Genomic DNA, 16,545 nt, shown 5'->3' on the forward strand with positions numbered 1-16,545 from the left:
TGATCCACTTCTTGATCCAAATGAAATGTTTAATATGATCCCTCGAGAAAAAAAAAGTCCTTGAGTCATTTTCCACCTGGAATGATTGATGCCCCATCAAACCTTTTGTAATATCCCCGGAAGTTTATAAAGTAGAATCCTGGTTTGTGGGTTAAATTCAAGATAAACAAGACTAAGGAAACGAGTTGGAAACTTGATGTCGAACTGGGATTTAAATCACCTGGAACATTTCACTACATTGGGCAGTATGTGCCAGAGAGAAGCTCTTGACATCCCTTTGATAGCTCAGTTGGTAGAGCAGAGGACTGTAGTGGAAACAGTGGGGAATCCTTAGGTTGCTGGTTTGATTCCGGCTTGAAGGAAGGTGCTTTTTGTGTACTTTAATCAAAGAGTTAAAATAGTGAATCTTTTTCATTCAGACTTCGATCAAAAGCTCAATAAACGACGAAGCAGAGGCTCTTGTTCCGAATTCAGCTCACGTCTGATTGTCTTGTTTTGGCCAAGATCTGATCTTTGAATTCAGGGACTACTCTGTCTGCTTTGTAATTCAAAAGTAGATACAAATGTCATGTTTTTCGTAGATATTAAGGTGTTCTCTGTTTTCAAAGGATAGGTACTTAATAGGCTTTATGATTTGGTTTTGATTTTGAATCATTATATTATTAAGTTTGTGCTTCCTGTGTTTTTATCATATCGTGATAAAATATATTTTTTACACAAATGCTTACAAAGGCAAACACTGCACACATCTGTTTATACTAGCGGTGAACTGTACATTTTTATTTAGTACAAGCTACTACTGCACTTTTGGGAGTATTAACAGGTTCGATATAAGTGGCAAAAATATAATATTCTGACCCTGAAAGGCATTATACTCACTGAACTGAGAGCGTGTGACCGTGTACGGGCTTACAATTCATGAATATCAATGGTCAGACGCTTACAATGAGTGATGTTCGTGTTTTATATTATTTAGGAAATTTAAAAAAATCATTTTCAAACCTACAGCTTGAATGAATTTTTTTTAAATAAAAAAAAAGATTTTGTCTCTTTCTTGTAACTGTGCTAAAACAATTCAGATAATAATAATAATAATAATTGCTAACACTTATATAGCGCTTTTTCTGGACACTCCACTCAAAGCGCTTTACAGGTAATGGGGACTCCCCTCCACCACCACCAATGTGCAGCATCCACCTGATACATCAGAATACATATACAGAATACAGATACATCAGAATAGTTAGTACGTGAAGGTCACTGGTTTATATCCAGTTACGTGTATTGGGATTGAAAATAGACTTTTACATGGACTTTATTGGGTTTTAGGAATCAGGAAATTTATTTTTGCACATCTTCGACTACGATCAGGAATAACTTAGTGTTTTCAGTGTGTTGATTGTTTCTGCCTGTGATCTCGGAATCTATTACTTGTGCCTTTACATGTACAGTAGATACCTGGTTCGTGACTTAAATTCAAGGTAAACAAGACTAAGGAAATGAGTTGGAAACTTGTCCATTATATAAATGAACAGCACCTGAAAGCAAACGTTGGGTCTGGTTTCCTTTCTCTCCAGCATGAAATAGCAATCATTACAAATAGCACCAGCTAATGTCCAATAGGGTTAGTCATTTTAATTAACATGACTATACTGTAAGGTCCTGGTACATGGGAGTGGATTTCATCCACAATTAAAAAAGGGCAAATTATATTTACAGGCTTCAGACACTTTTTAATACAAAAGTGACCTAAAACTCCCTAACTTTCAGGTTTCCTTGAACCTGTGATAAAAAGGGGTCTTCCATTCTGTTATGTAACTGTCTCTAAAGTCGGACGTGGTGTTTCGCGGATGTGCAGTGTGCCTTTTCTCTTGTCGTGTTCAAGATAATTCGCTCCTGACTGCATGTTCTGTACTGCTCTGTTATTTCGTTCAGATTACCTATGTGGTGTACAGATAAAACTCAACTGCCTGGTGTATTTTCCTGGTTCAGCACCAACAGAACCAGAAAACACATCAGGTGACTTTGATATGATTTGAACATACAACCTTCTGAAGGGGAGTCAGACACATTACCGTTGTGCCACAAGGTCACTCCTGCTGAGTGATTTTAATTCCCCCAAGGAGAAAAATCAGCATCCCTGAATTTATTTTTTATTCTCTCCTGTGAGGAGCACCGCTCTTCCGAAGGGGTTCTCTTCTTCCCAGATCACAGATTATTCTTCCTGCACATCTCTTACACATAGACCAGACACACCATCTCCATTAACATCTTCACTATATCTATAGATCTGACCCGCTACAGCCCCGATATTCCTGGACAGGATATTTACCACCAGCCTCATGAAATTCTCTTGCGAGGATATAGACATAAGAATATTTGTGTTTGGTTAAAAAAATGGTGTAAATGGCTGTGAAAACATTCACAGTGTATTTTATACACAAAGTAAGTGTTTTCGTAACTCTGAGATGTTTCGTGAAAACGTTACTGGCGTGCCAAAATCGTTTTTGAACTTCAAGCTAACTTCCCCGCATTGTAGCGCAATTGGTCAGTGTGCAGCGCTTATACAGTGGTGTTCTGCAGAGGTTGTGAGTTTGATCATCACCTGGAGCAGTCTCCGTTTTCAGCTGCAGAAACTTTCTTTAATTTAAGTCGGTTCTTGTGTTACTTTTTCCGATCGATGGAGCTGTATTAATGCAGGCACACCTGCTTCCACGTCAAGTTTATCGTTGCTCACAAACCAACACACTGCAGACACCTCTGATATTGTCACTGCTTTTGGGCCACATGTTCCTCCTGTCAGCCTACCATGATCATACACCTATAGAAATATTTCTGCTGTAGTACAGGAGTGAACAAACGAAACAAAAGCACACCAAGTTTAAAAAGGTCTTCCTGAAATTCCTCATATTTGAGCCAGCACTAAAATATTTCATTCGGGTTCACCCAATACATCAGTATTTGCAGGGGAATGCTGTCACACATGAAATCTTATTTGGTTCTGAAGTTTGAGAGGTATATTACAAAACGAGTGGGTGAATAGAAAATGAAACAGGGGTCACTTCGTAGGCTTAAATGAAATCCAAGCAGCATAAAAACTAATGAATTTTAACAATGTAGAACACTCACAAATTTCATTGTGCTGCACCTTTCTCCTGCTGCTTTTATAATTTGGTCTTTCACATTTTAATGCCCATCTTACCGAACATCTTTTCTCAATTACAGACAGCCCAAACAGTTATTAAGGCAGAAATCAAAGGCTATCTAATTTTTCCTTTCTGCTAAAGACATTGAAGTTTTTGGGAAGCATTTTCCTTGTCCATTAAATTCTTGCTAAGCAATTTCTCCGTTTTCCTTTTATTGTGATTGTCAGCGAGTACAAGACTGGAATAATGCACGACAGGAAAAGTTTAGCTATCGGGAGTGACATTTGAACTGAAGCCTACACTTAGAGACCAGAGCACATGAGCAACATGAAAAAACAAGAGTCCTTGAGTGTGGCACTTTAGACCACTTAACCATCCTGCCAGGCAGCAGAGGGTGGTGTGTGCACCCATTGCTTTGTCAACTAAAAATCAGGGCAGATTATGCTAGAACAACAGAAGGATTATTAAACACTACCGATAATTATTTTCCTCTTATTACAGAGATTTCTACATTGCAAGACATTTGATGACTCAGATAAAGGAATGTCATGGTAAACAAAACAGGCAAGGATAGGGTTCAAACCCACAAACTTCAGTTTACAAAACCAACACCTTACCACTTGACCCCCACACCTGCAGTTCCGTATTATTTCCCATCAAGGCTATCACGTTTTTAAAATAAAAAAAATAATCTTTGTGTACAAATTGCAATGAGGGAATAAAACAAATATGATTATTACTGTTGTTCAAATTAATTCTACTGAAATTGATTAAATCGCGTGGAGGCAACAACAACAATATCGTGAATCTTAATAAGGAAATATGGGGCAGCAGTGGGATTCCCAGTCATGCCCTCAAATTTAATCCAGCCAATTACCAGTTACCATTCATAATGGCTTTTCAGCACTTGTAGTCTGACTTTGTGGTGTTATGACGCATGGAAGCGACTTCTTTGGCACTCTGAATATAGTTCTTCTGTAGAGCAGGCTTCAGACTCAGCTAATAGCGCCCGTGTAGATATTTTATTTTTACCAGAAAATGCATTCCGAAACGTATCTCTCCTGTTTTAGAAAAAAACAGAAACAGAGGAGTGAAGTGGACTCAGGTCACAGACAGTGTCAGTGTGGAAACAGTGGAGTGAAGTGGACACAGGTCACAGACAGTGTCAGTGTGGAAACAGTGGAGTGAAGTGGACACAGGTCACAGACAGTGTCAGTGTGGAAACAGTGGAGTGAAGTGGACTCAGGTCACAGTGTCAGTGTGGAAACAGTGGAGTGAAGTGGACACAGGTCACAGACAGTGTCAGTGTGGAAACAGTGGAGTGAAGTGGACTCAGGTCACAGTGTCAGTGTTGAAACACTGGAGTGAAGTGGACTCAGGTCACAGACAGTGTCAGACAGTCTCAGTGCTCAGAGCTGCTGTAAGACTGTGTTGGTAAAACTCTTATGTGTCTAGACCTGCAGGAGGAGCTTGTCCCAGACAGCCCTGTCAGTCTCACAGTACCCATCCTCTCCCTGAGACTCGTCCCCAACGTCATCGTAGTCAGTCCTGTCAGGGGCAGGGGCTCCTTCTTCAGAAGGCAGAGTGGGCGGGACCCTGTCAGTGTGGGGGACACCTGGCAGAGAGACACAGATATAATAGCTGATATAGAGTCATTCCTGTCCATCAGCTGTCCTCTGCCTGTCTCCGCTGAAGAGATAAAGCTGCTTAAAAAAAAGAATAAGACCTTCAGTAACATTTCTCTCTTTGTGAACCTGGATGCTACAAAATGAATGGTAATCTATCTCCCTGTTCTAAAAATGCTCCCACTAACCAGGAGAGGCAGTTTTTAGCCAAGGGAATCTCAGAACAATTAAAGTTTCTAGAAACAATTGAATGGCAAGCTCTCTTAATGAGGTACAGATATTAAACACCAAACTGGTCTTTACATTTGATCTGGACAAGGAGTTCTCACCTTTTGTCTTTCTTGGACTATTAATTGACACTTAATCATGCAACCTAACTTAACTAAAGTAAACCGATGTAAACGTTATGGTTGCTTTGTTCACTGAATCTCACATCCCTACATCTTAGCATACATCTCCTTGCTTTGAAGGCCCGGAGAATTGGAAATGTTGACAATAGCCAGGTGTATCTAGATTTTTTAAAACACTTCCATAGTCACAATAGTATAGTGAATGAACGTTTTAAGTCGTTGTAATAATCAGAGATTGTAACAGTACATTGTAAGAGTATTTGCTGATTTTATGAACCAATCTAAATAAACAATATACCATTTATTGATAGAAGCATTACATGATCTGCAGTGATACAAATGTCTGTTAGTGGAGTAATGGTTGGATTAAACAGAATAGTTTTTACAATATTGTAGTCAAAAGCCTTGAAGTAAGTAAGTAATTTTCCATATATAATTGTATCTTTTAGGAAGAATTGATCATTTAGAGCTCTTCTCTTCCAGTTAGTGTTTATTTGCTGGTGTGAAATTAAGTTGAAACTACTTTCTACTGACAGAGGTTAGTGCAGGCTGGTACAGGGCATACTCATGAGTCTTATTTATTATAACTCACCTGACACAGTGTCTGGGCTCTGGGGTACAGTGATGGCATCGTCATAGTACTCTGGAGCCTCTTCTGTCACAGAGGACATCAGCTCCCCTGAACCACACACTGTCACACATCAGATTTAAAATTAAAGAGATCTGGCAACCTAACTCTATAATACATTTCAAGCTAATTTCAGATTTTTATTGAGATGGTGAATAACAACAGGGCCACCTTAATCAGGACAGAGAGAGCAATGCTGTGAACCTTTGTGAAACATCTAAAGAGTTTCATCTGGACACGGGCATCAGAATAACCCAGAGAATAATCCAGTGTGATGAGCTGTGTAGTGCACAGAGAGAGCCAGACTCATTGGGATTGGTGCAGGGTTTCTCTCTGTAGGACTGGACTGAAATGACTCACCTGAGAAGGCATCTGGGCTCTGAGGTACAGTTACAGCATCATCATAGTACCCTGGAGCCTCTTCTTTCACAGAGGACATCAGCTCTCCTGAACCACACAGAGACAGGTTTGCTGTTACATATCAGATTTAAAATACAGGAGACTTGGGAATCTGATTATATAATACATTTCAAATTAACTCTATTTTGTTTAAATTAAAATGGTGAATGACAACAGAGTAGCCTGTTTCAGAACAGAGAGCAATGGTGTGAATCGTTGTTAAATATCTGAAGAGGAGCTGGAGAATGGCAGCAGAATAACCCAGAGAATAATCCAGACCTATTCACTTCCATAATAAATATAAAACTATTCCTAGATTTGGACTTATTTGGGCGGAGTGAAGATACTGAAGAGGAGCTGGACACTGGCAGCACAGTGACCCAGACTGATAGTTCAGAGCTGAGAGCATAGAGAGTCAGTTTAATGTGACCGTTGCTGAGTAAATGATAACTCTGTATTCTGAGGTTGAGATAAAAGAGAGAATAGAGAGAGTCAGACTCACTGGGTTTGGTGCAGGGTTTCTCTTTGGGACTGGACTGAAATAACCAACCTGACAAAGCGTCTGGACTCTGAGGTACAGTTACAGCATCATCATAGTGCTCTGGGATCTCTTCTTTCAGAGAGGTTATCGAGTCTCCTGAACCACACAGAGACACAGAGAATGTACACTTCAACTCTGACTTACTTCACAACAGTGCTGCAATCACTTTAAACACTGATGTTCATAAGAACTGCAGAGTAAAATGTGTTTTCCATGTAGTTATAGTAAAGTGTAATTCTAAATGCTTTGTGAGATAAAATTAAGACAAGACTCCAGGGTGAGTCTTATAAACAGCCATCAAGAGAATCTTTAATAATTAAGTCAGGATGTTGGTGTTAATATCTCATCTGAAAGGTGGTTTCTCCTGCCTTCAGTTTCCCAGTCATCATTCTGGGACAACGATCCTGAATTCTGCTCCTGAGGGAAATGGTAACTGTTGCATCAACACTAGTTAGAGCTGCATCCTAACTATTCCTTAAAGGTATCCTCTCCCTCTACTGATAAAGACTAGTTTTGTTTTGTCTTAGCCTCTGTGATCTGTTAAGATCAGGCCAGCATTAGGCAACACTGAAGAACAGAGTTAATAAGGTGTCAAACAACAGAGGTTACAGTATATTTTTCAGATTCAGAATTTTCTACACAAGTTCTCTAGATTTCAGCCTGGTTTGGGATGAGAGTGAGTACTGGACTGAAGACACCCCCACTCACACACTGAGCCCCCTGACTCCATCTCCCCTCACCTGATACTGGGTCTCCCTCACTGTCCTCCACATCATCGTATCCTGAGGGCAGCTCGTCAGAGAAGAATCTCCCTGTGAACAGGAGGACAGATCAGTAATACCTGCAGTCAGACAGCAGCCTCACTGTCCTCTACTGGCTGTTCCCACTGTGTGAGAAGCCAGAGTGTGAAAAGTAACACAGAGTTTGTTTTTAGATCAGGGACAGTGCTGTGCTGATTTTCGTTACTCATGTTGACATACCTCTTGAGAAAGAAACCACTGTCTGAAACCAGTGTGGTGAGATATTCTACAAGTGTAAGTCCTCAAATCTTCCTCAGAGGGTGGAGACCAATCACACCCTCTGTACACTCTCTCCACTCACCTCTCCTGGGGGCGCTGTAGGTTCCCTCTCTGGCCGGTTTGTGCTCTATTTCCTCATAAACAGCATCATGATAGGGTGTGTGTGCTCCCTTAGATAGGGCTGTGTTAGGAAACAAACACTCAGGGTTAACATGCAGTGAGGGGAATATAAGGTATTTAATTGGGTGCTAAACCTTTTCTTGGGCATCTGTGCACATAAATATTATATTATATATTATATATTATATATTATATATTATATATTATATATTATATATTATATATTATATATTATATATTATACACATCTGCAAATTTCTACAGATCTCCATCTTAGAGTAAAATCCACATATCAGTTTCATGTGAGTGATAGTACTGACCACCAGAGGTCACTAGTTCCCTCCCTACCTTTCCTCAGCTTCCTGTTATGGATCAGCTGCCACACTAACAGGGCAAACACCACAAAAAGCAGAGCCCCCAGTGGCAGGAGGACCGGGAGCGAGACGGAGAGGCCTCCCAGCAGCTGTGTCTGGGGTGTTGTCCTGGTGCTGCCTGAGGGAGAGGGACACAGATCAGAAAATAATCTTCTGTGTTTTAATCTTTAATCTCAGTAGTGATCTCATCTGGACAGAGATTAGAAACTGGAGAATTTACCTGTTTCCACAGAAGAAGTGCTGGTGGAAGTAGGAAGAGCTATAATAGAAGATAAAATGTTTTTTGATGAGGAGATTCACAATAATTCTCTTTATTTCTTGACAAAAATGAAACAGAGAGGCTATAGTTTATAGAGAGCAGTACTTCTGAAAACCATGCAGTTTGCCAGCAGCATCATTTAGACAAACCGAAATGTCTCTTATTCCCTTCTGTCAACTGCATTACCTGTTGTCACTGGATGACTTTGAGATCCCCAACCTGAAAAAAAAAGGAGAAGGGATGGGTCGAGATTCAGAGAGTATTTAATAGCCATAAGGGCTCATACTAATTGTATTTCTAATAGGCAGAATTTGTGTTGGCTTCTTCATTATTATTTACATCTGTATTCCTGTACTGAGAGCAGCCCTGAACACGCTGGGAGCTCCAGCTGCTCCCACTCACCTGTACAGGTGACCCCAGCGTCCTCCTTGTGCAGACAGTCGCTCTGTCCCAGGGGAGGGTGCCAACAGTCCCACAAGTGAAGCTCACTGCCCCTGCAGTTCACCTTGTCCAGCCAGATGGTGCCATCCCCTGGTCCAAATGATGCGTTTCCCACTGCACTCACTGCATCTCCACAGCCCAGCTGTCTGCAGACCACCTGGGCATCCTGCAGGTCCCAGGAATCATCACAGACTGTCCCCCAGGAGCCATTGTGATAAACCTCCACCCTCCCAGAGCAGGCATCTCTTCCTCCAACCAGCCTGAGGGGCCAGTAGTCTAGAGAACAAAACAAATCTGATTAACAGACATAGAGATACAGTACAAACCCAACCAGCCTGAGGAGCCAGTAGTCCAGAGATTGTTTTGACACATCTTATCAACATCAAAGCAAAATACATCTCGACTACTGTCTGGTTTAGAGCACTGACTTTATTTGTTATTTGTGAAAAAAATGTAAGAACTGATTTATTTTATCAACATACAGATACATTTTGTAAACTCACTTGAACATGTGTCCTGGCCTGAGGCTGTGGAACAGGATTTGAAACTCCGGGGCACAGACTTCTTCTCTTCATCTAAAAGAAGGAAAACCCTGTTAATTTAAGATTAATAACTTTTATACTGGACATGAAGACATTAAGGAACAAGTAATAGGTTTATTAGGCTGCTCCCACCTGAACTATGATGACATTAATGAGTATTGAAGAAAGATGTGAAGATGGGGGTTTGAATTTAATCCTTTCTGTATGAGGTTTAGACTTCTAAGTCACAAGCTTGGGTTTATGGCAGGAAAGGGGGTTAACTGATAAGGATTGCAGATGCAAGCTAGGAACCCCCCTGGGTGTAATCTTAAACTGACCATTTGTCCAGAACATCGTAAACTGGCCAAATACCATGAACCCCCCTCTTTACCATCAGACCGAGTGACGTCAGAAACGGAGAAGAAAACACTATATAACCCAAAAGTTTGTAACAGTACGGCGAACAATACTTCGGTTTTGTTGTTTCTTGCGGGAAACAAGACTTCGGCTTTATTGTTCCTTGCATGCAATAAACTCATCTGTTTTACTTCATCTCGGGATCAAGAACCTTATTTCTTCTGTTACAACAGTATCATGTCTGAGTATGAGAGTATGTTAGCTGCAAGTATGAGTACTCATGCAGTCATTACATCTTCTTTTGTCTTTCGTAATATATATTTTTTACTTTCATTTTTTAATGTGTTGTACGGATTCTGTATATAACACATATTGCTTCTTGAAAATGCTGTGACTGCCAGATCTAAAACAATAAAATAGGAAAACTGTGTGAATGTCTGAAGACATTTGTAAGGCATATTGCTTGGTAAACTGCTGGATTTAAAGTTCCATACTCTGGGATTAGGGATTAGAAACTCTGGAATCTGCTCATAAAACTAACATTCAGCACTTTTTGACAGCTCACCCTATTTTTTAATTAGCAGATTGTTTATTCTTTTAAACTGGAAATAATCAGTAATGGATAAGACTAAACTAACATTGTGTGACTCAAAATAAACACCACATATACAGAACATTATTTGCTAGGGATAAGCAATATAAAATCAGCAATCAATTCACTTATACAACTATTGCTATTGCTCTCTGGCAACAGTTACCGGTTGTGTACAGATCAAACATTTTGGCATCATTTCTCTTCAATGAGTCACTCTTGGTGTTATGATAACAACGAAGAGCGACTCGGCCCAGAAACAACTAAACGTAGCCAGCAACTGTTTTTTGAGCGGAGACAAACATTTCCCTCTTAGACTTGCTTATATCGTTTTCAACATGTTCAAACACGTTCAATTCCCTTTTTTTTAGGCAAACAGAGGGTCTGTTATCGGTCATTTCTGGGATAATGCGACAGGAACAGAGACATGTTACGAGCTTTGCATGTGGTAGAGCTGTGCATTTAATGGGGCTCGGTGTGTTACAATGTCATTAAAATAAATCACGTCACGCCCCTCTGCTGTATGGACGCAGTCCATCCTCAGCTTCACCTGGTATCTGCGTGAAAAAATCCCCCAATGTTGATCCCAATGTTTCTGCAGAGATCAAGAACAAGGGGCAGATTCCTCGTTTACGCATCGCGAATCCTTAATCCTTTTTCTTTGAAATCCAGCACGGAAATGACAGAACTACTAGCTTGATTAACTAACCAAAAAAAAGTCGCCTACTAAATGACTACAGCTCATCTGTATTCAAAACAGGTTTCCATGTCAACCACTGTAATAAACAGCATACGGCCACACCGCGACGGTTTGGAGCCAAGCCAAATAATGCTGAAACAGCACAGCTGCAGCGATGTCTGGGCAAAAAGGTAAGAGATACCAGATCGCCTTTCACGTCTGTTGGGCTGTGTCCAGTTTTGTACTGTGGAGAGTAATAGTTGTAACAATAGATGGTGTGAGAGAAATCTAGCCCTGACATCAGGTTCCTATGCCAGCAGCCATATCACCCTGCAACTCACCACTGGCAATCCCCCCCCCACTGAAACTCAGCAGGTGTGAGCTTGGTCAGTACCTGGATGGGAGATCCCTGGGAAAAACTAAGGTTGCTGCTAGAAGAGGTGTTAGTGGGGCCAGCAGGGGATGCTCATCCTGCGGTTTATGTGGGTCCTAATGCCCCAGAATAGTGACGGGGACAGAAAAGTGGAGTGTCCAGAAAAGCACTATGTAAGTGTAAGCAATTATTATAATTATATTTTATTATAATTAAGACATTTAAAATTCTCTTGAACCTCAAAGTATTTTATCTGTTTTTTCTTTGATAATAATGACAGGCATGTTAGTCTGATTGTAATAAAAGCCACTAGGAACAGTTTTTGTGAAACTAATCAATTATTGACGTATTTAGGTGACAATGTTTTACCCACCATTTTTGTGTGAAGACAGATTTATGTCAAATTAGGTTCTGAGCCATCCCACCATAATCTTAACCTTCAACGTCTTGCTGTCCAACACAGGCCGTGGACAAAAACAGTGAAACACTGGGCTATCTATTTAATTTATAAGTCATGATCTGGAGTCCTTACCTGAGCAGGTGATCAGAGCCACTTCAGAGTCTGTGCACTGGGTCTGATTCCAGGCAGAGGAGGGGCAGTGCCACAGCGTGGAGTCGTGAGGGCGGCGTTTAAATTCATCAAGCCAGTGAGGAGCGGAGTCCCGTCTGGGGGCTGAATCGACGACACGCCCACTCTTCCCACAGTTCAGCTCCTGACAGACAGACTCACTGTGTCCTCACTCATGCTATTTGAGCACACGTTGCCCCAGGTGCCATTGTAGAAAATCTCCAGCTGACCAGAACAGCCCTCGGCCAGTCGCAGCTCCTTGAACTCTGGGGACATACAAGTGGACAGACTGAGAGAACCCTGCTCTGAACTGACACAGACATCTAGATTAAAGACCTCAGATAGAAACAGTGTGTCTGCTAAGTCTATTGTGACACTAGAGGATTTCATAATCTTTTCTTTTCTCCAAAATCATATTAATGGAACGGAATGCTCTTTCTCAACAGAAAACAATACATTGGTAACTTTTTTTAAATCAATGTCAAGCATCAGTCTGGCACTAGTATCTCTTTATTCTGTAAATTACAATCCAAATTGAGAATCTTTGGATTATTATGTCAAGCACCCTATTACTATTACAGTAATAGTATTATTTTCACATTACTGTCCCTGTTCTTGTCTTGACCAGGAGATACTGTACAATACTCCTGGTAGTTAACACCCTACGGTATGAAAACGTCATGGTGTGATATGAGTCCTGTACCTGAACACACCACTCCCACATCCTCCTTGTGTCCACAGTCATGTTGTCCCCACCCTGCTGAGGGACACTCCCACAGAGATGACTCGTTCCCCAGACAGCCCACTTTGTTCAGCCAGATGGCTCCAGTTCCCTGGCTGAAGGAGGCTGGCACTGGAGCACTGAGGGCCGTCCCACACTGGAGCTGCCTGCACACCACCTGAGAGTCTGCCAGGTCCCAGGAGTCATCGCAGACTGTCCCCCAGGAGCCATTGTGATAAACCTCCAGCCTCCCAGCACAGTCACTACCTGCCCCAACCAGCCTGAGGGAGCGCTGGGCTGGGAGAGAGACAATACCCAGTGATATAAACACATATACAGTATACAGTATATATAAACATTACTGACAGTTGGTCTAGGAGCAGAAAATCAGAGGTAAGGGGCCAATGGTCAGAAGTCAATGCAGTACTAAGAGATCACTGTGACCTCTAGTGGGAGATAATTTGCTGAACATCAGCTAAGGGGCAGCAGATGCAGTGCAAGCAGCTTTTATGTCCTGCTGCCTCACAGAGCCTGACTGTGTGTGTTAGAGAGGTTGAGAGGGACAGTGTTGAAAAACTCCACACACACCTGCTGCCTCACAGTGCCAGAGTTTGAAATGAGTAACAGAGATGTCAACGCACACTGAGAGCCCTGGAGATACAGAACAAGGACCAGTTCATACCTGGTGTTACTGAGGAAGGAACAGAGGAAGATGGGTAACCTGTCAAACACATAGAGAGGGAAAGCAGTGTGAGCTATATGTGAATCAAACAAGTTAACATCAGTAATGAAACTAAAATTAAAACAACACTGATTAATGACAAAATTAGTCATTATTCTCCCTTTACCTGTGCCAAGTGAATCATTGCTGCTTTTCAAGTCTGTAAAAGAGAATGAAGGAGCTCATTACTGTCCACAGGAGTGATGTTTCACCAGTGAAGTGTCAGTTGTGTGGCACAAAAAATACTTCGATAAACCTTGACCTCCGGATTCCCTCTTTACACTAGTACAGCACCCTGCATAATTAGGCTCTGGGTTAATGGATTAATTGCAGAGATCAGGCATTAATTACAATATACTGAGTTCCAGGACATTCTTTCATTGGTGATCTGAATAACAAATATACACTTGATTTCTACTCCTCACTGTATTTGTATGCACTGTATATATCTACTCTTCTGAAAGAAAATTACACAGCAACCTAATAACCACTTTGGAGAAATTTTGAGTTATATATGTTGATAATACACTGAAATGGATTAAGAAAAGAAATTCAAACATCTCTATCCTTTTACTGCGGTATGTAACAGAGCAGTTATTCGGTCAACCATGAAGATAGTGTGCTGCTGTGTATAAGCAGAGGGGGTGTCATTGTGTTTTATCAAATGATTCTCACCAGAGCAGATGACTCCTGCGTCCTGTCCATGAGAGCACCCTGCTCTCCCCCATGAAGAGACAGCACAGTGTGAGAGACGGCTCTCATTGCCCTGGCACTCAAACACATCAGCCAATACTGGTCCACTGCCCTGTCCAAACCAGGCCTGTCCTGGTGCTGCTACAGCCTCCCCACAGCCCAGCTGCTGGCAGAGAACACTGGCATCTCTCAGGTCCCAGTAGAGATCACACACTGTCCCCCAGTCCCTGAAGAGCCACTGTAACTCCACTCGGCCAGAGCAGGAGTCTGAGCCGTTCACCAGCCTGAACCCTGTGTATCCTGCAGACAGGACAGGGGGAGAGCAGACAGTGTCACAACACAACGAAATCTCCCTGCAACATCTAGCAGTGATCCTCAACTCTGCCTTCAAGTATACAGTAAACCTTCAATAGAGTACTAGTGATCAATAGGACTAGAGCTCTTTACTGATTAAACCCACAGTACAGACTCAGACAGAGATATAGTGTTGATGAATGAGGCGTAGACAACTCTTCACTGATTAAACAGCTGAATTCAGGAGCAAAACAGAACAGGTCTAAGTTATATTTATTTTTATTTTTTATTTTAGAGAACAAAACGAAACCATTTTACATATAATAACTATTACTCAGCCTTACTTATATGTTTCAAGAAAAAAACTGGAGGAGATACTCAGAGCCCCTGTATCAAATAACACAGGGCTGCTGTCCCTGCTGTATTGGCATTGAATCAGGGGAGGACAAGCTGCAGCTTTATATTGCAGTGACTGACGGAATTTGAGGGTTGTTTCTCTTTCCTTAACTTCTGTTATTTCAATTAGGAACTTCAATAAAATAAATAAATGGAATCAATTATCCTGCTCTTACCGAAACACACCAGTCCCACGTTGTTCTCGTGCGTGCAGTTCTGTGATGTTGTGGATGACTTTGGACAGGAGAAAATCTGAGATTCGTTGCCCTGACACTGGAGCTCCTCTGTCCAGACCTCTCCCCCCCCCTTCCCGAAATGAGCCCCCTTCAGCACCTGTGAGGGAACCCCACAGTCCAGCTCTCGACAGACAACTTCTGCATCCTGCCAGTCAAAGTCAGAGTCACACACTGAGTCCCAGGTCTCTCCGTGCTGCACTTCCAGTCTCCCAGAGCAGAGATCACTGCCTCCAACCACTCTGACCCCTTGATGAGCTGGAACATCAGAAGAATAACAGAGATCACTGTCCTTGACCAGTCTGACCCTTTGATGAGCCGGAAAATCAGAACAATAACAGAGATCACTGTCACTGACAAGTCTGACCCCTAACAGGCACTTTGAGGAAGACCTGGACTGTCACAGCTTGGCACTGCTGGAGCAGGACTGTCTGACCTGGGCACTGACAGACACTCTGGACAAGACCAGGACTGTCACAGCCTGGCACTGCTGGAGCAGTACTGTCTGACCTGGGCACTGACAGACACTCTGGACAAGACCAGGACTGTCACAGCCTGGTACTGCTGGAACAGGACTGACTGACCTGGGCACTGATCGACAATGTAGACATGACCAGGGTTGTGCTTCTCCACGTGAAAGCAGGTCTCAGCAAAATACACACTGTCATTTATTTCAGCACCATTTACACACACCTGGGACTAGCAGTCAGCTCCTGGCTATAGTGCATTGCAAGAAAATTCAGGACCATCAAATCCCTAATGGTATTTTTGTTGAAGGTGCCAATCTTTAAATTTTAATTCTCCATCTGGAGTTAATTCCCCATCTTCAGTATAATGCCGCCCATATTACAATAAGACAGAGCAGCTAAGAGGTTAGAGGACCAATCTTCAATAGCAATATCATCGAATAACTTGACAAAGCCAACAGAAGTTGCTCTTTTTAATTTCTATTTAGGTACAAATCAGTATTGAGAACTCATCCCACAATTCCATTCTGGGCTCATCTGTATCAGACTGATAGTTACTCCACCACCAAGAATCTGCCCCTGGGCCAGCTGATACAGCACCTGGACACAGCACTGAGGTCTACAACACTGAGCTCACAATACCATGAAAACCCATTAAAATATACCTGAAATTCACCGGATCCACTGACACCTGACACCAAAATACCATTAACACACCTGAAATGACTGACCACATCCACTGACAGCTGTTGAGAAGGTATTTCACCCCACAGCCCACTGGAACCCATGCAGACTCTCATTTCACCAGTGTTAAAACAATATAGACACAGTGAAGCATTTACAGACTCAATGACCACAAACAGGATGAGCTCAGAATGACAGAAATAGAGACACTTCCTGTTGTCCTGCTGTACAAACACATGAAAAAATGAGTTTTCTCAAACTGAAGAGTCATGTGCTAAATGTATACTTTGTCCTTAATATGATTATGGAAATAATTATCAGAAAAATAAATATTATTTATGACA

General features: G+C 41.8%; 1 non-coding gene and 1 pseudogene across 2 annotated transcripts; one reads left to right on the plus strand and one right to left on the minus strand.

Annotated features, from left to right (window-relative positions):
* The first annotated feature begins 274 nt into the window (after positions 1–274).
* trnay-gua (transfer RNA tyrosine (anticodon GUA)) lies at positions 275–362 on the plus strand. Its single transcript is given in 2 exon segments — positions 275–311; positions 327–362. It is a non-coding gene; the product is annotated as a tRNA-Tyr (tRNA).
* A 3,772-nt stretch (positions 363–4,134) lies between these two features.
* Positions 4,135–15,661, minus strand: LOC148665455 (scavenger receptor cysteine-rich type 1 protein M130-like; annotated as a pseudogene). The gene is made up of 18 exons (XR_015937119.1): positions 15,635–15,661; positions 14,994–15,429; positions 14,110–14,427; positions 13,562–13,594; positions 13,396–13,434; positions 12,696–13,010; positions 11,957–12,258; positions 9,406–9,477; positions 8,864–9,178; positions 8,648–8,680; positions 8,423–8,461; positions 8,177–8,320; positions 7,791–7,889; positions 7,430–7,501; positions 6,699–6,785; positions 6,110–6,196; positions 5,714–5,800; positions 4,135–4,761 (listed from the first exon to the last, which is right to left on the minus strand). The product of XR_015937119.1 is annotated as a scavenger receptor cysteine-rich type 1 protein M130-like (transcript).
* Positions 15,662–16,545: the final 884 nt, after the last annotated feature.

Source organism: Lepisosteus platostomus, chromosome 5 (genome assembly GCF_059453375.1).
Source record: "Lepisosteus platostomus isolate fLepPlt1 chromosome 5, fLepPlt1.hap1, whole genome shotgun sequence".
Taxonomy (NCBI): domain Eukaryota; kingdom Metazoa; phylum Chordata; class Actinopteri; order Semionotiformes; family Lepisosteidae; genus Lepisosteus; species Lepisosteus platostomus.